The following is a 24,788-nucleotide window of genomic DNA, read 5'->3' as shown; positions in this document are numbered from 1 at the left end:
CCCCCGCGCTACTAACAGGCCCAAAACCCGCGCTGCTGCTAGGCTTTTCCCTAGTAGTGAATAGTCGACTATTCGGACGTCGAAGCCTTAGCAGCTTTCAAACACAACGTCTGAGACGAATGGCTCGCCAGACACCTCGGCCAAGAAAAGCCAAGAACAATGGCCGCATTAACAAGCCTCATGACCTGCTTTTGCGTGGGAAAAGATAGCTGGCTGGCAAGATGCAGTACCAGCGACCCAAGTACATCCGAAGTCAGGGATGGAAACGGGAAACTATGACGCAGCAAGGACCAGCACCGGACCAAGGGAAGCAGCCCGAAGAGCACGACAGTCAACGCCGGATTCAAAAGCTCTCGGCAGAGTCATAAAAAAACTGCCCCTTAAGGATAACAGGGACGAGCTATCTAACTTAAACAAAATCTTGGACAAGATATGCCAAATCCACAGCACTCCCAGGAAGCCTGCAAACCATACCCACGGAGATTGTTGGGTCTTCAAGTAGTCCGGCAAACTCAACGCCGAACACAAGGGGCTCGACACACCAAGCGAGGAAGATGACGAACCCCACAAGGAGAGCACCGGAAAACAAAAGAATTTCCCACAAGAAGTCAAAACAGTTAACTCACTTCACGTGACAAAAGGGAAAAATAGAGCGATGCCCATAGAGGTACGCGCCATATGGCCTATCCCAGAGGAGTCCTGCCACTGGTTGTTAAAACCAATCACCTTCGACCATCAGGATTACTCTAGAAGTATCCGGAATGCAGGATGGACTGCCTTGATACTAGATCCGATAATTGACGGACTCCAATTTACACAAGTCCTAATGGACGGCGGCAGTGATCTAAACCTGCTATACTAGGACACAATCCGCAAAATGGGGATATACCCAACCAAAATTCGCCATAGCAACACTTCCTTCCAAGGGGTAATGCCAGGCCCATATGCCCATTGTACGGGCTCTCTACTGCTAGAAGTTGTGTTCAGCTCACCCGACAACTTCCGCCGCAAAAAGTTAACCTTCCACCTCACCCCATTCACAAGTAGTTGCCAAGCACTACTGGGACACGAAGCTTTCGCCCGCTTTAACGCAATACCGCATTATGCATCCCTTACACTTAAATGCCCGGTCCGCGAGGCATCATCTCCTTAAAGGGAAATACCGAGTGTTCCTCGAGCGCGAAAGATGGTGTGACTGCCTTGACAACCACACACTAAGCCGACTTCACCAATCAAAGCACCTAAACAGGTCGTTCAGACCCCGGACACGGCTAGACGAGTCCGGCGTAAACATACAAGGGCTTACTAGCCGCATACCCCTGTACAAGGGGCTCCGCGCATGTAGAACAAGAGACAATAAAGGTCAATTTTATTCATTTTTTGAATTGTACTTTGTTTATTTAGTATAACATACATTTACGCACGATATTTTTCAACTAAGTTCCCCTCTTTTACAGATGAACACCGTGCTACACCCGTCCAGGATACGGTACAACGGAGACACAGGCGCAGACGTGCAGTAGGGACCCGTGACAAGGATTCTTTTCAGATTAAGACCATGCGTAAACCTTTTTTACTGTCTCTTGTTGATACACACCCCCTGGTTTCTTGCCATAACCAAGGAGGAGGCTGGCGTTTTGGCATGAGCCGCGTCAGAATTTTGCACGTACCTGGACACCAGGGGCTTATTACCAAGGGTGTTGTTCGGCCCGTTTTCATAAAGACCGAATACCTTAGGGAGTGTTCGGCGTCTCGAGTTAGGCCTTATATGCATCAGCTCCGAATCATGTCTTTGGTCAAATGTTGGGTTTGCCCGGCTCCTGTGTTTTGCTGCCTTACGTTCCGCTCTATCGGCTAAGGCGGCACCACGAGAACTACTGCGATTGTGCCCCGGTTCAGCCAGGCGAGCACCTCAGTAGAGAAAGCAGAAAACTGACTATCATGATATAGCGTGAGACTGGTCAACCACTCGATGACCCGTCGGAATCTATAGGATTCCTCCGCATTAACGAAGGGCCATTTCCCGGTCAGGCACACACTACTAGGGAAAACCCTAGCAGCAGCGCGGGTTTTGTGCTCACTAGTAGCGCGGGAGGGTGCGCTACTAATAAGGCGCTATAGCTATTGCTTAGCAGCAGCGCGTGCATGCCCGTGCTACTGCTAGGACGAATAGTTGCAGCGTTTGTTCGGTACCACGCTGCTGCTAAGGTAACTACTTGCAGCGTGTTTTCTGTCCATCGCTACTAGTACTTTTTTTTTATTTTTCCATTTCTACTGTATTTATGCGCCATTGTACAAATATTGTTACAATACCAGTTATGAGGTTTACATCATTATGTCCATAACAGTGTGTCAAATGAAGGTGGATTAGGTTCAAGTGGAGGCAATATGTGGTGCATGTCAAAAGTATACTACTAATCCAAACTTGATCTAGTTTGGACTAGTAGTACTTTCGATGTGCACCACATGTTACCTCCACTTGAATCTAATCCGCCAGCACAAGCTATTTAATCATCCTCATAGTCATTACCACCAACAGTATTTATTTCTGTCTAAAAAAACATTATTTATTTAATCACCACTAACACTAGCTAATAATAATCATCATAGTCATTACCACCAACACTAGCTATTTTATCATCATAGTAATATAGTGTAGCACATCATCATCCTGAAACTCATTTCTAGCTAGCTAATCACTCCTGCTTCTCTCTCTGAGGAAAAATAACATAAAACATGTATAGCTCTCCTCCTTGATCAAGCTGGAGCATGCAGATGAACCTGTCTCCTAATCGTGGGTAGCACATCTGTTTGCTGCCCCCTAGTACTTCTCTGCACTCTCCCATCACATATTTGGTCCAGTCTTGCACTATTAAGCATCCGTCGCTAATCTTGAATGCACTAAAGTAATCTATAGGATATCTTGGCCGTAAGCTGATAATACTCATGGTACCTTTAGTCTCGATCCCATAAGGCACAACATTCATCGGGAGTCCCTGTTGAAGAACATCGTATGTTAACATACTTAGCAATGAAGTTTAGTTTCAAAAATAATGTATGGAAAATATGCAATGATGACAAATAGTAAAAATCCTACCATCCTTCCTAAATAGATGTGACCGTAGTTCATTACGAACACTATTGGTCGCACATTTTCAGTACTAACATTTCTAAATGCAGGAAGAAAATTTGTCTTGACAGTATCAAGATCCTCAAGCCATGAAACATAATGACTGAGCTCCTTGCAGTTGAGTTCAGCCCCAGGACAGTATACGGTCCTGTCTACCAAGCACTGGACATGTTTGCTTGCACCAAAATAAGCTGACAATACAAATTAGTTGTCAACTATTTTTGAATAAACAATATCGATCAAAGACATAAATATGGTTGAGAAACTTACATAATGGTATAACTGGAGGCGTCTGCACATCGACCCAGATGTCAATATTACCTTCAATACCATCTTCCGGACGAATATCAAAGGTGATAACCATATCAGGCTCAAATGCATAAGTCTTGCATAGTGCTCGCCATGTTTTGCATCCAAAATAGGTGTAGTCGTCTGAATTGTACAATTTTGCATGGAAAATATAACCATGCTCGGTCTTCAAGTAAACTTTCTTTTCCTCCATACTATGACTGAAACCTATCTTATCCAATACAAAAACTCTTGCATGGCAGGGGATACGCTAGTAGAATAGTAAAAAAATATAAGTTGAAGCAAATGAAGCAGATGTCATGCTTGATTCCGAAAAAAGACTTGTCACTGTGACTTACTGTATCCACTTCGAAGTTCTCGTCCAGCTTGATTCTGAAGCGCCTATCATCATCTAGGAAGGTTCCGTCGCACAGGCCGCGCTCGTCTTCGCAGTATTTGCAAATACTGAAATCCTTTTCGTCGTCAGACATTTCCTGTGTTCATAGTTAAAACATTAACTGAAAATCGATCGAAGACAACTACCAAGATACTCAACACACAAATCTGGGGCACTCGATATTTCTTACATATTCTGGCACAAGTCATGCCAAAATTCACGGAAAAATCTGGCATGACCTTTGCTAAAATAGGACATATCGAGCGCCTGAAATTTGCCGAAACGGAAATGAATCAACACTCCGGCAAAACATAGGCCACTCGGAGGTGTAACCTGCAAACATGACGGGCCACTTGGATATTGAGCAACACAAGATATACATTTCAAAATATCTGATAGGACTCAAATTAGCATGCATTCAATAAGCAAAAGTAAATCATCTCATACGTCCGTACATCGTCGAATATTATCACTAATACATCATGAATAGTGTCATACATATCACATCACTAATACAACTAAAACCCTAGCACACGACGGGTATCGGCGCGGGTGGTGGACACCCACAGAGAAGGAACCATCACGGGATCATAGCTCCAGTGAGATCCCCGGAGAACCTGCCGGGTATTGGAGAACGGCCTGTGCTCCAGCGCAAACAAGTAGCGACGGACGTGCGCGTCCTCCTCACTGACACGATGACGCACCACCTCCGTGGAGTCCTCGAACCTCTCGATCGTCACTGGCCCACGCTACCGCCACCAAAGAAGGTTCGGGTCAACGACAGGCTGGCTCCTCACCAACCTGCGCCCCCCGGTAGGTAGCGCCTCCCAGTACCACCCTGGCGGAGCCCAGTCCCGGACATGGCCGATCTGGTCAAGCAGGTGTCGTCCTCCACCGACTCGACGACGAGGATGCGGGATAGGCATCATCGACGTCGAGGCGGGAAAAATTGCTTTAACTAAAAAATATAAACAAGTTCTTACTAACTAGTTCTATTAATTCAACTAGTTCTTACTAAAAATAAACTTAATATAAAAATAAATATTCTACTACCTAATTAGTACCTAGTTCTTAATATGCAACTAAAATAAACTTACTATAAATAAAAATAAACTTAATATGCAACTAAAATATAAAGAAACCCTAGGCAGAGGTAGGGGAGAGGGAGGAGCGGGCGTGCTCACCTCGGGTGACTGCGACGAGGGAGGGGCAGGGCGGCGTCGAGGTCGGGGCGGCGTCCGGGGCGTCGTTGAGGTCGGGGGCGGGGGCGGGGGCGGCGTTGAATCTGGGTCGGGCGGCGTCCGGGGCGGCGTTGAGGTCAGGGGCGGGGGCGGCGTGTTGGGGAACGTTGCAGAAAATTAAAATTTTTCCTACGGTTTCACCAAGATCCATCTATGAGTTCATCTAAGCAACGAGTCAAGGGAGAGATTTTGCATCTACATACCACTTGTAGATCGCGTGCGGAAGCTTGCAAGGTGATGATGTAGTCGTACTCGACGTGATTCGAATCACCGATGACCAAGTGCTGAACGGACAACACCTCCGCGTTCAACACACGTACGGGACGGGAGACGTCTCCTCCTTCTTGATCCAGCAAGGGGGGAGGAGAGGTTGAGGAAGACAGCTCCACCGGCAGCACGACGGCGTGGTGATGGTGGAGAGGCAGTACTCCGACAGGGCTTCGCCAAGCACACAACGGAGGAGGAGAGGTGTTGGGGAGGGGAGGGCTGCGCCTTGGAGGGTGGTGCGGCTGCCCTCCCCTCACCCCTCTATTTATAGGGGGAAGGGAGAAGGGGGCCGGCCCCCTAGAACCCATTTAGGGGGGGGGGTGCGGCGGCCTAGGGGAGAGGGGAGAGGGTGGCTTGCCCCCCAAGCCAAGGGGGGGCCCCCTCTAGGGTCCCCTCTCAACCCTAGGCGCATGGGCCCAAGGGAGGGGGGTGCGGCCAGCCCACCAGGGGCTGGCTCCCTGCCCCACGCAGCCCATGTGTCCCCCCGGGAGGGGTGGCCCCTCCCGGTGGACCCCCGGAACCCTTCCGGTGGCCGCGGTACAATACCGGTATGACCCCGAAACTTCCCGGTGTCCGTTTGACAACTTCCCATATATAAATCTTTACCTCCGGACCCTTCCGGATCACCTCGTGACGTCCAGGATCCCATCCGGGACTCCGAACAACATTCGGTAGTCACATACTAGTCTTCCTAATAACCCTAGCGTCACCGAACCTTAAGTGTGTAGACCCTACGGGTTCGGGAGACATGCAGACATGACCGAGACGCTCTCAGTCAATAACCATCAGCGGGATCTGGATACCCATGATGGCTCCCACATGCTCCTCGATGCTGTCATCGGATGAACCACGATGTCGAGGATTCGATCAAACCATGTATGCAATTCCCTTTGTCAATCGGTACGTTACTTGCCCGAGACTCGATCGTCGGTATCCCAATACCTTGTTCAGTCTCGTTACCGGCAAGTCACTTTACTCGTACCGTAATGCATGATCCCGTTTCCAACACCTTGGTCACATTGAGCTCAATATGATGATGCATTACCGAGTGGGCCCAGAGATACCTCTCCGTCATACGGAGTGACAAATCCCAGTCTCGATCCGTGTCAACCCAACAGCTACTTTCGGAGATACCTGTAATGCACCTTTATAGTCACCCAGTTACGTTGTGACGTTTGATACACCCAAGGCACTCCTACGGCATCCGGGAGTTACACGATCTCATGGTCTAAGGAAGAGATACTTGACATTGGCAAAGCTCCAGCAAAACAAACTACACGATCTTTTATGCTATGCTTAGGATTGGGTCTTGTCCATCACATCATTCTCCTAATGATGTGATCCCGTTATCAACGACATCCAATGTCCATAGTCAGGAAATCATGACTATCTGTTGATCACAACGAGCTGGTCAACTAGAGGCTCACCAGGAACATATTGTGGTCTAAGTATTCACAGGTGTATTACGATTTCCGGATAATACAGTTATAGCATGAATAAAAGACAATTATCATGAACAATGAAATATAATAATACTTTTATTATTGCCTCTAGGGCATATTTCCAACAGTCTCCCACTTGCACTAGAGTTACCAATCTAGTTACATTGTGATGAATCGAACACCCATAGAGTACTGGTGTTGATCATGTTTTGCCCGCGAGAGAGGTTTAGTCAGCGGATCTGCGACATTCAGAACCGTGTGCACTTTGCAAATCTCTATATCTCCATCTTGAACATTTTCACGGATGGAGTTGAAACGACGCTTGATGTGCCTGGTCTTCTTGTGAAACCTGGGCTCCTTGGCGAGGGCAATAGCTCCAGTGTTGTCACAGAAGAGTTTGATCGGCCCCGACGCATTGGGTATGACTCCTAGGTCGGTGATGAACTCCTTCACCCAAATCGCTTCATGCGCTGCCTCCGAGGCTGCCATGTACTCCGCTTCACACGTAGATCCCGCCACGACGCTCTGCTTGCAGCTGCACCAGCTTACTGCTCCACCATTCAACATATACACGTATCCGGTTTGTGACTTAGAGTCATCCAGATCTGAGTTGAAGCTAGCGTCGACGTAACCCTTTACGACGAGCTCTTCGTCTCCTCCATAAACGAGAAACATGTCCTTCGTCCTTTTCAGGTACTTCAGGATATTCTTGACCGCTGTCCAGTGTTCCTTGCCGGGATTACTTTGGTATCTTGCTACCAAACTTACGGCAAGGTTTACATCGGGTCTGGTACACAGCATGGCATACATAATAGATCCTATGGCTGAAGCATAGGGGATGACACTCATCTCTTCTTTATCTTTTGCCGTGGTCAGTGACTGAGCTGAGCTCAGTCTCACACCTTGTAACATAGGCAAGAACCCCTTCTTGGACTGATCCATTCTGAATCTCTTCAAAATCTTATCAAGGTATGTGCTTTGTGAAAGACCTATGAGGCGTCTCGATCTATCTCTATAGATCTTGATGCCTAATATATAAGCAGCTTCTCCAAGGTCCTTCATTGAAAAACACTTATTCAAGTAGGCCTTAATGCTGTCCAGAAATTCTATATTATTTCCCATCAAGAGTATGTCATCTACATATAATATGAGAAATGCTACAGAGCTCCCACTCACTTTCTTGTAAACGCAGGCTTCTCCATAAGTCTGCATAAACCCAAACGCTTTGATCATCTCATCAAAGCGAATGTTCCAACTCCGAGATGCTTGCACCAGTCCATAAATGGATCGCTGGAGCTTGCATACTTTGTTAGTGTTCCGAGGATCGACAAAACCTTCCGGCTGCATCATATACAGTTCTTCCTTAAGATGCCCGTTAAGGAATGCTGTTTTGACGTCCATCTGCCATATCTCATAATCATAGTATGCGGCAATTGCTAACATGATTCGGACGGACTTTAGCTTCGCTACGGGAGAGAATGTCTCGTCGTAGTCAATCCCTTGAACCTGTCGATAACCCTTAGCGACAAGTCGAGCTTTATAGATGGTAATATTACCATCCGCGTCCGTCTTCTTCTTAAAGATCCATTTGTTTTCTATCGCTCGCCGATCATCGGGCAAGTCTGTCAAAGTCCATACTTTGTTTTCATACATGGATTCTATCTCGGATTTCATGGCTTCAAGCCATTTGTTGGAATCCGGGCCCGCCATTGCTTCTTCATAGTTTGAAGGTTCATTGTTGTCTAACAACATGATTTCCAGGACAGGGTTGCCGTACCACTCTGGTGCGGAACGTGTCCTTGTGGACCTACGAAGTTCAGCAGTAACTTGATCCGAAGTACCTTGATCATTATCATTGTTTTCCTCTTTAGTTGGTGTGGGCATCACAGGAACGGTTTCCTGCGCTGCGCCACTTTCCCGCTCAAGAGGTAGTACTTCATCGAGTTCTACTTTCCTCCCACTTACTTCTTTCGAGAGAAACTCTTTTTCCAGAAAGCATCCGTTCTTGGCAACAAAGGTCTTGCCTTCGGATCTTAAGTAGAAGGTATACCCTACAGTTTCCTTAGGGTATCCTATGAATACGCATTTTTCCGACTTGGGTTCGAGCTTTTCAGGTTGAAGTTTCTTGACATAAGCATCGCATCCCCAAACTTTTAGAAACGACAGCTTAGGTTTCTTTCCAAACCATAATTCATACGGTGTCGTCTCAACGGATTTAGACAGTGCCCTATTTAAAGTGAATGTAGCTGTCTCTAGAGCGTATCCCCAAAATGATAGCGGTAAGTCGGTAAGAGACATCATAGACCGCACCATATCCAATAGGGTGCGATTACGACGTTCGGACACACCGTTTCGCTGAGGTGTTCCAGGCGGCGTGAGCTGTGAAACGATTCCACATTTCCTTAGGTGTGTACCAAATTCGTGACTTAAGTATTCTCCTCCACGATCTGATCGTAAGAATTTTATCTTTCAGTCACGTTGATTCTCTACCTCATTCTGAAATTCCTTGAACTTTTCAAAGGTCTCAGACTTGTGTTTCATTAAGTAGACATACCCATATCTACTCAAGTCATCTGTGAGAGTGAGAACATAACGATATCCTCCGCGAGCCTCAACGCTCATTGGACCGCACACATCGGTATGTATGATTTCCAACAAGTTGGTTGCTCGCTCCATTGTTCTGGAGAACGGAGTCTTGGTCATTTTGCCCAAAAGGCATGGTTCGCACGTGTCAAACGATTCATAATCAAGAGACTCTAAAAGTCCATCGGCATGGAGCTTCTTCATGCGCTTGACACCAATGTGACCAAGGCGGCAGTGCCACAAGTATGTGGGACTATCGTTATCAACTTTAAATCTCTTGGCATCTACACTATGAACATGTGTAATATTACGCTCGAGATTCATTAAGAATAAACCATTGACCATCGGAGCATGACCATAAAACATATCTCTCATATAAATCGAACAACCATTATTCTCAGACTTAAATGAGTAGCCATCTCGTATTAAACGAGATCCTGATACAATGTTCATGCTCAAACTTGGCACTAAATAACAATTATTAAGGTTCAAAACTAATCCCGTAGGTAAATGTAGAGGCAGCGTGCCGACGGCGATCACATCGACTCTGGAACCATTCCCGACGCGCATCGTCACCTCGTCCTTCGCCAGTCTCCGTTTATTCCGCAGCTCCTGCTGTGAGTTACAAATATGAGCAACGGCACCGGTATCAAATACCCAGGAGTTACTACGAGTACTGGTAATGTACACATCAATCACATGTATATCAAATATACCTTTGGTGTTGCCGGCCTTCCTATCCGCTAAGTATTTGGGGCAGTTCCGCTTCCAGTGACCCTTCCCCTTGCAGTAAAAGCACTCAGTCTCAGGCTTGGGTCCATTCTTTGACTTCTTCCCGGTAACTGGCTTACCAGGCGCGGCAACATCTTTGCCGTCCTTCTTGAAGTTCTTCTTACCCTTGCCCTTCTTGAACTTAGTGGTCTTATTGACCATCAACACTTGATGTTCTTTCTTGATTTCAGCCTCTGCTGACTTCAGCATCGAGAACACTTCAGGAATGGTCTTTTCCATTCCCTGCATGTTGTAGTTCATCACAAAGCTCTTGTAGCTTGGTGGGAGCGACTGGAGGATTCTGTCAATGACCGCCTCATCTGGGAGGTTAATGTTCAGCTGGGTCATACGGTTGTGCAACCCAGACATCTTCAGGATGTGCTCACTGACAGAACTATTTTCCTCCATCTTACAACTGTAGAACTTGTCGGAGACATCATATCTCTCGACCCGGGCATGAGCTTGGAAAACTAGTTTCAGCTCTTCGAACATCTCATATGCTCCGTGATGCTCAAAACGCTTTTGGAGCCCCGGTTCTAAGCTGTAAAGCATGCCGCACTGAACGAGGGAGTAATCATCAGCACGAGACTGCCAAGCATTCATAATGTCTTGGTTCTCTGGGACGGGAGCGTCACCTAGCGGTCCTTCTAGGACATATTGTTTCCTGGAAGCTATGAGGATGATCCTCAGGTTCCGGACCCAGTCCGTATAGTTGCTGCCATCATCTTTCAGCTTGGTTTTCTCTAGGAACGCGTTGAAGTTCATGTTGACATTAGCGTTGGCCATTGATCTACAAGACATATTTGCAAAGGTTTTTAGACTAAGTTCATGATAATAAAGTTCTAATCAAATTATGAACTCCCACTTAGATTAGACATCCCTCTAGTCATCTAAGTGTTACACGATCCGAGTCGACTAGCCCGTGTCTGATCATCACGTGAGACGGACTAGTCATCGTCGGTGAACATTCTCATGTTGATCGTATCTTCCATACGATTCGTGTTCGACCTTTCGGTCTCCGTGTTCCGAGGCCATGTCTGCACATGCTAGGCTCGTCAAGTTAACCCTAAGTGTTTTCGCTGTGTAAAACTGTCTTACACCCGTTTTATGTGAACGTAAGAACCCATCACACCCGATCATCACGTGGTGCTTAGATGCGACGAACTGTAGCAACGGTGCACAGTTAGGGGAGAACACTTCTTGAAATTTTATAAGGGATCATCTTATTTACTACCGTCGTCCTAAGTAAACAAGATGCATAATACATAATAAACATCACATGCAATTATATAGTTGTGACATGATATGGCCAATATCATATAGCTCCATTGATCTTCATCTTCGGGGCTCCATGATCATCTTGTCACCGGCTTGACACCATGATCTCCATCATCATGATCTCCATCATCGTGTCTTCATGAAGTTGTCACGCCAACGACTACTTCTACTTCTATGACTAACGTTTAGCAATAAAGTAAAGTAGTTTACATGGCGTTATTCAATGACACGCAGGTCATACAAAAAATAAAGACAACTCCTATGGCTCCTACCGGTTGTCATACTCATCGACATGCAAGTCGTGAATCCTATTACAAAGAATATGATCTCATACATCACAATTCATCATTCATCACAACTTCTGGCCATATCACATCACATGATCAATCGCTGCAAAAACAAGTTAGACGTCCTCTAATTTTGTTGCATCTTTTACGTGGCTGCAATTGGGTTCTAGCAAGAACGTTTTCTTACCTACGAATCACCACAACGTGATTTTGTCAACTTCTATTTACCCTTCATAAGGGCCCTGTTCATCGATTCCGCTCCAACTAAGGTGGGAGAGACAGACACCCGCCAGCCACCTTATGCAACTAGTGCATGTCAGTCGGTGGAACCGGTCTCACGTAAGCGTACGTGTAAGGTTGGTCCGGGCAGCTTCATCCCACAATACCGTTGAGCAAGGAAAGACTAGTAGAGGCAAGTAAGATGACAAAATCCACGCCCACAACAAAATTGTGTTCTACTCGTGCAAAGAGAACTACGCATAGACCTAGCTCATGATGCCACTGTTGGGGAACGTTGCAGAAAATTAAAATTTTTCCTACGGTTTCACCAAGATCCATCTATGAGTTCATCTAAGCAACGAGTCAAGGGAGAGAGTTTGCATCTACATACCACTTGTAGATCGCGTGCGGAAGCTTGCAAGGTGATGATGTAGTCGTACTCGACGTGATTCGAATCACCGATGACCAAGTGCTGAACGGACAGCACCTCCGCGCTCAACACACGTACAGGACGGGAGACGTCTCCTCCTTCTTGATCCAGCAAGGGGGGAGGAGAGGTTGAGGAAGACAGCTCCACCGGCAGCACGACGGCGTGGTGATGGTGGAGAGGCAGTACTCCGACAGGGCTTCGCCAAGCACACAACGGAGGAGGAGAGGTGTTGGGGAGGGGAGGGCTGCGCCTTGGAGGGTGGTGCGGCTGCCCTCCCCTCACCCCTCTATTTATAGGGGGAAGGGAGAAGGGGGCCGGCCCCCTAGAACCCATCTAGGGGGGGGTGCGGCGGCCTAGGGGAGAGGGGAGAGGGTGGCTTGCCCCCAAGCCAAGGGGGGCGCCCCCTCTAGGGTCCCCCCTCAACCCTAGGCGCATGGGCCCAAGGGAGGGGGGTGCGGCCAGCCCACCAGGGGCTGGCTCCCTGCCCCACGCAGCCCATGTGGCCCCCCGGGAGGGGTGGCCCCTCCCGGTGGACCCCCGGAACCCTTCCGGTGGCCCCGGTACAATACCGGTATGACCCCAAAACTTCCCGGTGTCCGTTTGACAACTTCCCATATATAAATCTTTACCTCCGGACCCTTCCGGATCACCTCGTGACGTCCAGGATCCCATCCAGGACTCCGAACAACATTCAGTAGTCACATACTAGTCTTCCTAATAACCCTAGCGTCACCGAACCTTAAGTGTGTAGACCCTACGGGTTCGGGAGACATGCAGACATGACCGAGACGCTCTCAGTCAATAACCATCAGCGGGATCTAGATACCCATGATGGCTCCCACATGCTCCTCGATGTTGTCATCGGATGAACCACGATGTCGAGGATTCGATCAAACCCTGTATGCAATTCCCTTTGTCAATCGGTACGTTACTTGCCCGAGACTCGATCGTCGGTATCCCAATACCTTGTTCAGTCTCGTTACCGGCAAGTCACTTTACTCGTACCGTAATGCATGATCCCGTTTCCAACACCTTGGTCACATTGAGCTCAATATGATGATGCATTACCGAGTGGGCCCAGAGATACCTCTTCGTCATACGGAGTGACAAATCCCAGTCTCGATCCGTGTCAACCCAACAGCTACTTTCGGAGATACCTGTAATGCACCTTTATAGTCACCCAGTTACGTTGTGACGTTTGATACACCCAAGGCACTCCTACGGTATCCGGGAGTTACACGATCTCATGGTCTAAGGAAGAGATACTTGACATTGGCAAAGCTCTAGCAAAACGAACTACACGATCTTTTATGCTATGCTTAGGATTGGGTCTTGTCCATCACATCATTCTCCTAATGATGTGATCCCGTTATCAACGACATCCAATGTCCATAGTCAGGAAACCATGACTATCTGTTGATCACAACGAGCTAGTCAACTAGAGGCTCACCAGGAACATATTGTGGTCTAAGTATTCACACGTGTATTACGATTTCCGGATAATACAGTTATAGCATGAATAAAAGACAATTATCATGAACAATGAAATATAATAATACTTTTATTATTGCCTCTAGGGCATATTTCCAACACGGCGTTGAGGTCGGGGGTCGGGGCGGCGTAGAGGGTGCGGAGAGCGCGCGGCGGCCGACGGGCGACGGTGGCGGCGAGAGTGGAGAGAGTTGGATTTGGGGGAAAGTGGCGTGGGGAAGGACGAACCCCGTGGTTAAGTCAGAAGTAGCAGTAGCGCGTTCCGGGAAAAGCGCTGCTGCTATCTTAGCTACAGCGTGTTCTCTGATACACGCTACTGCTACTCCTTTCTCTTCTTTCCCTTTTCCATTTAGTTTTCTTCACATTTTATTTGTTTCCTTTCACCTTATTCTATTTCTTTCATTTTCAATTACCTTTCCATTCTCTTTCCATTTAATTTTATAACCTTTAGCAGCAACTAGTTTATATTAAAACACGCTGCTACAAATGACGTAGCGGTAGCGCGGTTCATCATAGATCGCTACTACTATGTGTAGCCTATGGGCTAAGCCGTGGGAATTTTAGTAGTAACGTGTGTTCAGCAAGACGCGCTACTGCTAGATCTTTATCTGCAGCGCGGTTTGCTCTGGTGCGCTACTGCTAATTAGCACCAGCGTGCTTTTCTGACCCACACTATTGCTAAAGTTCTGTGTATAGGGTTTTCCCTAGTAGTGACATACGCGCCCCGAATTCGGGTGAGCGCGGTGCCCCTAGGGGCTATATAGTAGCCCCACTGTCAAACTCCTATGGCTAAGTGAAAGTGATAAAGCATTATAGTACGGTTGCCTAGTTTGCTGCGCTACCACCTCCTTTATAGGACCAAGACATTGGATCAAGTGTGAAAATGCGCCTTTTGCAAACACCCCTGCATTATATGTATGGGGGCTGAAGCCGAAGACTGCCATCTTTTAGGTTATATATACATATACATTAGCGGCCGCATAGGAGGTATTTTAATTCTTGAATGGCACAAGTATAAAAAGCTTTTATATTCCATCGATACATTGTTTCACAATAATACATGTTATTCGAACATAATATCCTTCGAGCACTGCGTGTCTATTAAACGAGCGCCCTGCAGAACTTCCTGAAAATAATGCTCGACAGGTACTCGGCTTCCGTCCGAATCTTGGGATGCAACATCGGTGGCCTTCATCTCTGCCCAGTATGTCTTGACACGGGCAAGAGCCATCTGCGCAGCCTCTATGCATGCCGACCTCCTCATTGCATTGATATGCGGCACTGCACCAAGGAACTGCTGCACCAAGCCAAAATAACTCTTCGGCTCGGGCCTTTTCGGCCACAAAAGATCACGACATCCTTCATGGCAAGTCCGGATAACCTATTCAACTCCGCCCATTCGGCCAAGCGATCGGTTAATGGAAGTGGGCGCTCTGGATTATGGAACTATGACCAAAAAACCTTTTCCATTTCGTGATCCTTTTGATCTCGGAAGTGTTCGGCCGCGTCCGCGGCACTTGCTGCCAAGTCCAGATAAGCATCCTCCGAACTCCACAACCGGTCCAACTGAGCATATTTAGGATCCATGAATTTCCTCCATAGCAGAAAGGGCTTTCCAGCCGCGATATCTCCGGCCTGACGCCGCTCCTCCTTCATAGCTCTCATCACCAAGCGAGCATCCTTGGCCTCGGTAGTGGCCTTCTTCAGGTCCTCTTGCACCACTCGATCTTGTTTTTCAAGAAGCTTGCAGCAGTCGGCAGCATCCTTCAACTTCACGGCCATCTCGGCCATTTCCTTCTTGCTTCGGCAGTGAGCAGTCTGTTCGGCTTTTAGCTCTTCGGCCGCCTTTAAGGCAGCCGCATCACTCGTTCTGGCCTGCTCCTTGGCTCGGGCGAGCTCCACCCGAAGGTTCTCCATGGCAGCGGCACCATCTGCATCGAGCATACATGTTGTAAGGCACGGGCATCAAGCTCCCTTACCAGGTGTCCGCGGAGAAATTGCATACCTTGTGACTCATCAAGTCGCTTATTGACAAGCGCGATGTCTGCATCCGCCACGTCAAGTTGTCGCTTTAGTTCAGCAAATTCATCAGTCCGGCTAGCCACCGGACCCTTCGCCACCTACATAGGAAGGGTGACACATTATACCTGGGATTATGATCCTCGGCGCACTGTCATTTTTGACAACACACCGAGCCTCAGGGGCTACTATCTACACAGGGCGCATTTCATATGCGGAACTGTCAGAAGGTACATCATTTTGCGTACCTCAAAACCTGTCAGTAAACTTCTGACGGCTTCATGCAATCCACTCTCAGCGGATGAAATCCTTTCAATCACCGTACCCATTAACACACGGTGATCTTCTGAGATAGACGCTTGCCCGAGCAGATCCTTCAGCTCCTCCGACCGTACACCAGGTGGTACCGGACTCGTCCGATGGCCTTTTTCGAAGGCCGGACGCGGTGGGCTTTGAGGGGACATACGACTGCCTTCCAGACCCGCCGGACTCGGAGAAACCCTCCGCAACGACACCTCAGGGTCGCCCGCCTCGCAAGACGGTACGGCAGGGGGAGGCATTTCGCTCTCCATCATCTCCGGACGAAGATCCCCCGAAGATGAGCTCTGCTGAGAAGGGCTGAGATCCGAACTACAAGGTAAAATTTCGGCTATCTTCATCAGAAATAGGGCAGGGATATCCTTTATTTTAAAACTCCCCTTTTTACTTACGGCTCGGTGGAGGGCTGATCCACTTGGGGGCACAATGCGTCCGAGACATCTCTCGGCACAGGACCCTCTGACGAAGATTTCTTCCCCCGCTTTGAGACCATGGTCTTCGGGTCTTCAGAGGCGGTCCTCTTCTTCTCTTGGATGGAGGGATTCTCGATCCCTCCTTTCCTAACAGCGTCCTTCGCGGAGGCGGTAGCTTCCTTGTTCCCCCCTTCACCTTCTTCCAAAGGCACAACCTCCAGCATCCTGGTTAACACGGGATCCAGCGTGGTCTCAGGAAGGGGGGCCGGACACCTGATTAACTTTGCTTTCGCTATCCACTCCTGTTCAAGGAACAGCTCTTTTAAATGGCAAGCTCATGATAAATATGGGATAGCGTGTCCAGGTACATGGCTACTTACTTGAGTATTCGGGCGATTGTAGGTCAGACCTGCGTCCTCGATCAAATCCGGACACATCGCTGGTGATCCAAAGAAAATCTTGAACATCTCCACGGGCGCCGTGCCCATAAAATGTTGGAGAGCTCGTGGTCCCTTCGGGTTAAATTCCCACAGGAGGAGGGGGCGACGCTTGCAGGGCAGGATGCAACGAATCAGCATGACCTGCGCTACTATGACCAGAGTGATCTCTCTCTAGGAGGTCTTGAATGCGGCCCTGCAACAAGGGCACGTCCTTGGACGGACCCCAGTCAAGTCTTCTTTTGACCCATGACGCCAGCCGCGGTGGAGGACACGAGCGAAAGGCAGGTGGCGCCACCCATTTGGTGCCCCTGGGAACTGTGATATAAAACCACTCTTGTTGCCATAGGCTGAGCTCCTCTTGAAAAGAGCCCTCGGGCCATGGAGCATCAGGATTCTTGCTTATAACAGCCCCTCTGCACTCTGCTTGCTGCCCCTTGATCATCTTCGGCTCCACTTTGAAGGTCTTGAGCCACAATCCGAAGTGAGGGGTAATGCGGAGGAAGGCTTCACATACGACGATGAACGATGAGATGTGGAGGATGGACTCCAGATCCAAGTCATGAAATTCCAACCCATAGTAAAACATGAGCCCCCTCACGAAGGGGTTCGTCGGGAAGCCTAGCCCCCGAAGAAAGTGAGACGCGAACACCACGCTTTCACCAGGCTTGGGAGCGGGAATAACCTGCCCTTGGGCAGGCAGCCTATGCAAAATTTCGCCGGTTAAATACCTGGCATCTCTTAGCTTTAGCACGTCTTCTTCTGTAATGGAGGAAGGCATCCATCGACCTTGCAGGTCGGAGCCGGACATCATCGAAGGTTCGAAGCGCCTGAATCTGGAGCTTTGGGTGTTGGAACTCGAGGCGAGGGGCGGATTTGATTGAGATTGAAAGAAAGGAGTGGAGCCTTGGTCTCTTTATAAAGAGGTTGAATACCAAGAGCCTTCCCCGTAACCGTTCGGGACTCGCCTTCGATAGAGGAGACGTGCCAACGGGCACGACTGGGTTACCCGCACCCGTATTAATGAGAATCCCGGAATAAGGGGACATGATGTCTGCTTTGACAAGACGTGCCAAGGAAACCGCCTCGCTAAACGCGCTGAGGTGGGAAAGTAAAACGATTCGAATAAAGGCTTGGCCGTGGTGTGATGTCATGCCACGGAATACGTCAGCAGATTGAATTTGTGTAAATATTATTCTCTCTACGGTGGTATGTGGAACTTATTTTGCAGAGCCGGACACTATCCTTGTGTTCAAAATCTTCTATGAAGTATTCGGACCCGCCTTGCAATGCCGAAGACAATATGCACGCCGGACTCGTCGTCATTGAAGCCTGGTTCAGGGACTACTGAGGGAGTCCTGGATTAGGGGGTGTCCGGATAGCCGAACTATCACCTTTGGCCGGACTCCTGGAATATCAAGATACAAGATTGAAGACTTCGTCCCGTGTCCGAATGGGACTTTCCTTGGCGTGGAAGGCAAGCTTGGCGATACGGATATGTAGATCTCCTACCATTGTAACCGACTCTGTGTAACCCTAATCCTCTTTGGTGCCTATATAAACCGGAGGGTTTTAGTCTGTAGGACGAACAACAATCATACCATAGGCTAGCTTATAGGGTTTAGCCTCTCTGATCTCGTGGTAGATCTACTCTTGTACTACCCATATCACCAATATTAATCAAGCAGGAGTAGGGTTTTACCTCCATCGAGAGGGCCCGAACCTGGGTAAAAACATCGTGTCCCTTGTCTCCTATTACCATCCGCCTAGACGCATAGTTCGGGACCCCCTACCCGAGATCCGCCGGTTTTGACACCGACAGGAACCATTGTGGACGGTGTTGCCAAAGCCAAAAAGATGGAAACGAAGCTCCCTGATTGATTGATTGAAGGAATAGAAAAATGCAACGTCTCCCCTCTTTCTCCCATGCTTGGACGCATGTAGTACAGTATAGAGCACAGAGTCTACTCCCATGTCCCTTCTATCACAAATCACAAAGCAGTGATGCGTCAAATCACAAAAGCACGAATGAAGCAACCATCATTTCACTCTTCCCTGACTCCATTTCTCCATCATCTTCTTCGAGAAACCATCTCACCACACTAAGCTGGATGGACGATGCTATTGTGTACTAGTAGTACTGGTACATTTACGCGTCCTTTGATTCAACGGACTTCCTGGATGCAAATAAGGCGGTTGTCTCGGCTTGCAGGCGGCACTTGCGAACGACTTACCATGGTCTCCCTCAAGGCCTCAATGGTGTTCTCCATCGAACGCACTTCGCCAAACCACAACGTTCGAGATATCATCGACGTCACTGAAATGGGGAAGGAAGTCAAATATAGTTACTACCTCCATTTTTTTGTACACAAGGCGAGTATATCAAAATTACAATTTGCAAAAGGCCACTAACACTGATCGTGGCAAAATTGATGGGGTTTGCCTCGTACTAGCAACCAAGGACATTAATATCCCCTGCATGCATGCGGAAGTGAGAAGGTTGGTTTGCATGGCGCTGCATTAATCAAGCGATGAGGAGTGAGGTGGTTAGCTCTTTGGTCTTTGGAGAAACAAATACGCAATAATTGACACATGAAACGAGGATTTGTATCGATTAAATCCCGCGAAGAAAAACCCCGCCTTTCTTTTTTAGCACTAGTACTCCTACTACGTACGTACTTATCCTGTTTGGGTCTAGGCCTTGCATTGCCATACTTCGCCACACATTTTTGCCAAGCTTGCCTAAAGTTTTCAAAATGAGAAGTAGGTACACTTGCACATGGCTGTCACGGTCGCACCGCACCCTCACACAGTCGCTCCTGCACGCCGCGGTCGCACCGCACCCTCACACAGTCGCTCCTGCACGCCGCAAACCCAACCAAGGGAACGGACCCTCACTGACACGTGCTGTCGCATGTGAACAAACCAAACTCAGCCATCCGACCGCCGACACATAATTTTCGTTCATAGAGTATGTTTATCCAACCACATCTTGGGGAGTATCCGTACGGCCCGTGCGGTGGTTTGTTGGGGAAAAAGAAGAGGTGAGGAAGATGGGTTAGGAGAAGTAGGATATTCATCCAACCACCTGAAATGGTAGACTGACCCAAGTTAGGCGACTTACATAACAAATATATGTTTTTACACAGCAAAATATCCATAAAAACAACAACATAAAGAAAAACTATCACTACTCGCGGAACGAGACGCCCTCGTCGTCTTTGGCTGCCGGCACAAACCAGCCGTAGCTACCAACGTGTGTCTCCGCACCGTGGTTGTCCTTGGCCTCCAGCTACTCGTTCACGTGGAGTGTGCGGGCGCTCTACATGGACAAGAGCATAGCCCGATTCGAGTCGAGGACGTCCGGTTCTGCCTGCAGGAGGGCCTCGATGGCAGCGGCATCCGCGCGCTCCGCGTCGAGTCGAGCCTCCGCTGCCCGGTTCAATTCTAGGACGTCCGGTTCCGCCTGCAGGAAGGCGTTGAGCCTCTGTCGCTTGGTTCAAGTCCAGGACGTCCGGTTCTGCTTGCAGGAGGACCTCGATGGCAGCGGCATCCGCGCACTCCGCCTGAAGTTGAGTCTTCGCCGCCCGGTTCACATCCATGACATCTGGTTATGCCTACAGGAGAGCCTCGATGGTAGCGGCATGCGCGCACTCCACGTCAAGTTGAGCCTCTGCCTCCCGGTCCTCCTTTAGTATCGCCATGTTGAACCGCTGGTCCTCCTGCACCATGGGGGACTCGGACGCCGGCACGAAGTCGACGTCCATCGTCTCATACCCATCGGTGGCCTTCTGCACCACGACCTCTGCCATGAACATTGGACCGGCTTCCTCCTCCTCGTAGCTTGGCTCCAGAGAACTTGGGGATTGGCTCGCCGCAAAGCGAGCTTGGGAATGAAGGTCTATGGTGGCGACTGCCGCCGCGATTTCTGCACGGCGCTCCGGCATCAGCATCTTGTATTAAGTGATCTTGCAGCGCACCATGTCTTTTCGGCGAACTAGGGGACGCTTGATGCGGGCTAGGGGATCGAAAGGTGGGGGAATGGGATGGAGATTAGGTGTGGTTTTAGGGCAGTGGCTGGCTTAGGCCGAGCAGCAAAGGTTCTGGTGTGAATAGTGGTTCCGGTGACGACCGGTCAATCGGTTTTGACTGTACATCGCTCTTGTTGCGTTCGTGTTGCAGCTCGTTACGCTGGACCCTCCATGTCGCTCACCGATTGGAACGCGCTTCGTCTTGCGTTTTCACTCGCTTGTGGGACTGCAGTTGAGAGCAAACCGACGTCACGTCCCCTCCCCAGCCCGCGTCATTTATTATACTACCACTCCCTCCGTTTTATGCGGAGTAAATAAAAATAGAGGGAGTATACTACGGATGAGGATCCCCTGACGTGGCCGAACCCATTGAGTAACTAACATGCGGGGCCTAGCAAGCATGGCGTCCGCCAGTAACTGACCGAAAGGGAAGATAAGGCAGGTATACCTACGTCAGAGGATCCACTTCCACTACTACTCCCTCCTTCCATTTACTATAGAGGGCCTAATGCATTTTTCGAGGCTAACTTTGACCAAATGTTAGAGTAATAATATATGACATGCAACTTACACAAAGCATATGGTCAAATTCGTATGCGAAAGGAGTTTCCAATGATATAATTTTCACATTATACATCTCATGTACTATTAATCTTGTCAATAGTCAAATGCGGTTTTAAAAACGCATTAGAGCATGGTTAATAATATAGCCCGTCGATGGCTATGAGGGACTGCCATGTCATCTATAGCCATCATCTATTATATGCACTCATACAGTAGTGTGGGCTATAAGGTTGGCTATTTCCCGCAAAAAAATAAGGTTCGCTATTGTATTAGTACTTTTTCCATCTCCTATCTATCTCTTTCTTCATATTTATTGTATTTAACTAGGAATGCGTATATATCTAGGCTCTTGCATGAGAGCTCACTCCCCTTACTTTTTCACATCTCTCTCCTCCACATAGGCCCTATATAAATGGAAGGGGGGAGTACTACTATGAGCACTGCATACTCTAGTACAGATGTTGTCAGTACTCCACATGTACTATTGGACAGGGAGCTTAAAAAGTTACTATTGGACTGGCTATACGTGGCCAAATCCTAGTAGGAAGAGCATGCGCGAGAACAAGCACATTCATGTGGTTGAAAGCAAATTGGAAACCATCTCGAGTACAAATCTAGGAGTATGTACGAATCTAACAATATTGATTGGGCGTTGTTGAATGTTGATACTTTTTTTTATCAAAGTAGAGATACTTTGACTACACATAAAACTTATATGTAAACTAGAAAGGACAGGAGGGAGTATATTGTACGTTCAAAAACAAAACGAACATTGAATACCCTTTATATAGGATTTGCGGATGCTATGATCACCGGATCAAAATTTTGAATTCGCCTTAGGTATCATGTGCCCCCACTCGTTCTCTCTCGATTTCATCTTGGGGTCCGGAGATCGATTGAAAGAGGGCTAGGGTGGGTACATGCAAATGATACTCGGCGGAATGTTCAAATGAGGCATGCGGGAGGATGGACTCGACCGTAGGGCGACATGATCAATGGACAAGAGGGTTGGAGAGGAATTAGAAATAAGCAAATGCCACATGATTATACTTGAACGGCTCAAATAAACAATAAGTTGTCTCGCTTGGCCTACATAGTGAAAGGCCTAATGCGCAACACGGAGCACTGACGCTCAAATATGGCCGGGAAAACAGGGAAACCGACATGTGGGGCTCACCCGTCGGGACGACATAGCGCAGACTAGTCCAATGGAGCAATGACCTCCTCGCCACCGACAACCGTTCATGTGGGTCGTTGGGGCCAACAATGTGGTGCAGCTCCAGCACCGCCTCTGGACACGGTCGGTTTCAGTAAGCCGAGGGTTGCGTTAGTGTTGTGGCACGACCAACAATATGTTTGGTTTGTGCCCAAGGTTTCCCCATCAAAGCATTGGGTAGCCAAAATTATGGTTGACATATTGGTTGTCCATGATTTGGCCTACATTGTCAAGAAAAATGAACTAGAGTTGGCTAGAGTTCATTGGCATGACAAAAAGAATGCCAACCATCCAAACAAAGACCAATCTTTGGGTCATGAACAAAATTTTGATAAGGTGCACTTTAGCCACAATCCAAACACACCCCTACACCCGGCTCGTCAAGGATGCACAGGGCACCGCGATGCATCCGCAGAGTGGTGTAGCGCGCCAACTGCATCCTCAGGACCTGAGACCATGCCGGGTCGTCTTGCTTTTTCAATGACATGGAGGGATCGAATGTGAGCAAAGGGCATCTCCAACGTTGCCACGACCGCAGCTGACTACCCTGGCATACCAAAACCCTCGTCCCTCGCACCGTCGCACGGTGCGTTCCCAGCCGGCGCCAGCTGCCCACATTCATGTCGTCCATTCATATGTCATCGTTAAGAGGCTTGGTGCCCGAGGAACCAACTCCGGCGACTTAATGACGCACCCGGATTCTTGACCTCCCCGGAATGCGCTACTTAAAGCGGCAATGCCCAGCTAACCTCCACACCATAGCGCATCGTCCTCCTACCTGGCACCACATCCGCCATGACCGCAAGCGCGAACGCTCTGCGGGAGAGCTTGTCTTCGGGGATGAAGCTCGAGGTCGCCACCCTCGCTCAAGTCACCTCTCGCGACGCAATAGCAGCGTAGCCGGACGCAGACACGACCGCACAAGCGGTAGCCACGCTGGCGGCCGACGACGGGAGCACCTTTAGCCACGCGTCCTACTTGCCGCCGTCCAATGTTGAGGGAATCCTGGATAAGGGGGTATCCGGACAGCCTGACTATATACTTTAGCCATACTGTTGGACCGTGAAGATACAATACTCAAGACTTCGTCCCATGTCCGGATGGGACTGTCCCTTGCGTGGAAGACAAGCTTGAAGATCTGCATGTTAGATGGCCTTCTTTGTAACCAACTCTGTATAACCCTAGCCCCCTCCGGTGTCTATATAAACCAGAGGGTTTAGTCCGTAGAATAACAACAATCATAATCATAGGCTAGCTTCTAGGGTTTAGCCTCTACAATCTCGTGGTAGGTCAACTCTTGTAATACTCATATCATCAAGATCAATCAAGCAGGAAGTAGGGTATTACCTCCATAGAGAGGGCCCGAACCTGGGTAAAACATCGTGTCCCCTGCCTCCTGTTACCATTAGCCTTAGACACACAGTTCGGGACCCCCTACCCGAGATCCGCCGGTTTTGACACCGACATTGGTGCTTTCATTGAGAGTTCCTCTGTGTCGTCGCAGCAAGGCTCGATGGCTCCTTCAATTGTCAACAAAAACACGGTCCAGGGTGAGACTTTTCTCCCCAGGCAGATTTTCGTGTTCGGTGGCTTCGCACTGCGGGCCAATTGGCTTGGCCATCTGGAGCAGATCGACAGCTACGCCCCTGGCCATCAGGTCAGGTTCGGAAACTTGAACTACATGGCCAATATCCGCGGAGACTTGGTCTTCGACGGATTTGGGCCTACGCCAGGAGCGCCGAACAATCACGACGAGCACGGCTTAGACCTGTTGTCAGACAATATTCGGGATATCGCGCCTGCAATACCTCCGGACCTAAATCCGGGGCAGATCGCGTCGTCCGAGGATGGGTGGATGGACCCCGCCCTGGAGGCCACGTACTCGTCGGCGGTAGAGCCGAACACAGACTCCATCCCTAAGGAAGCATGTGTCACCGGACCCCCGGACTTGTGTCCGGCTGTAGGT

Source organism: Triticum aestivum, chromosome 1B, assembly GCF_018294505.1.
Source record: "Triticum aestivum cultivar Chinese Spring chromosome 1B, IWGSC CS RefSeq v2.1, whole genome shotgun sequence".
NCBI classification, from domain to species: Eukaryota; Viridiplantae; Streptophyta; class Magnoliopsida; order Poales; family Poaceae; genus Triticum; species Triticum aestivum.
The sequence above is the reverse complement of the archived record's forward strand: the minus strand, read 5'-3'. Positions refer to the sequence as shown.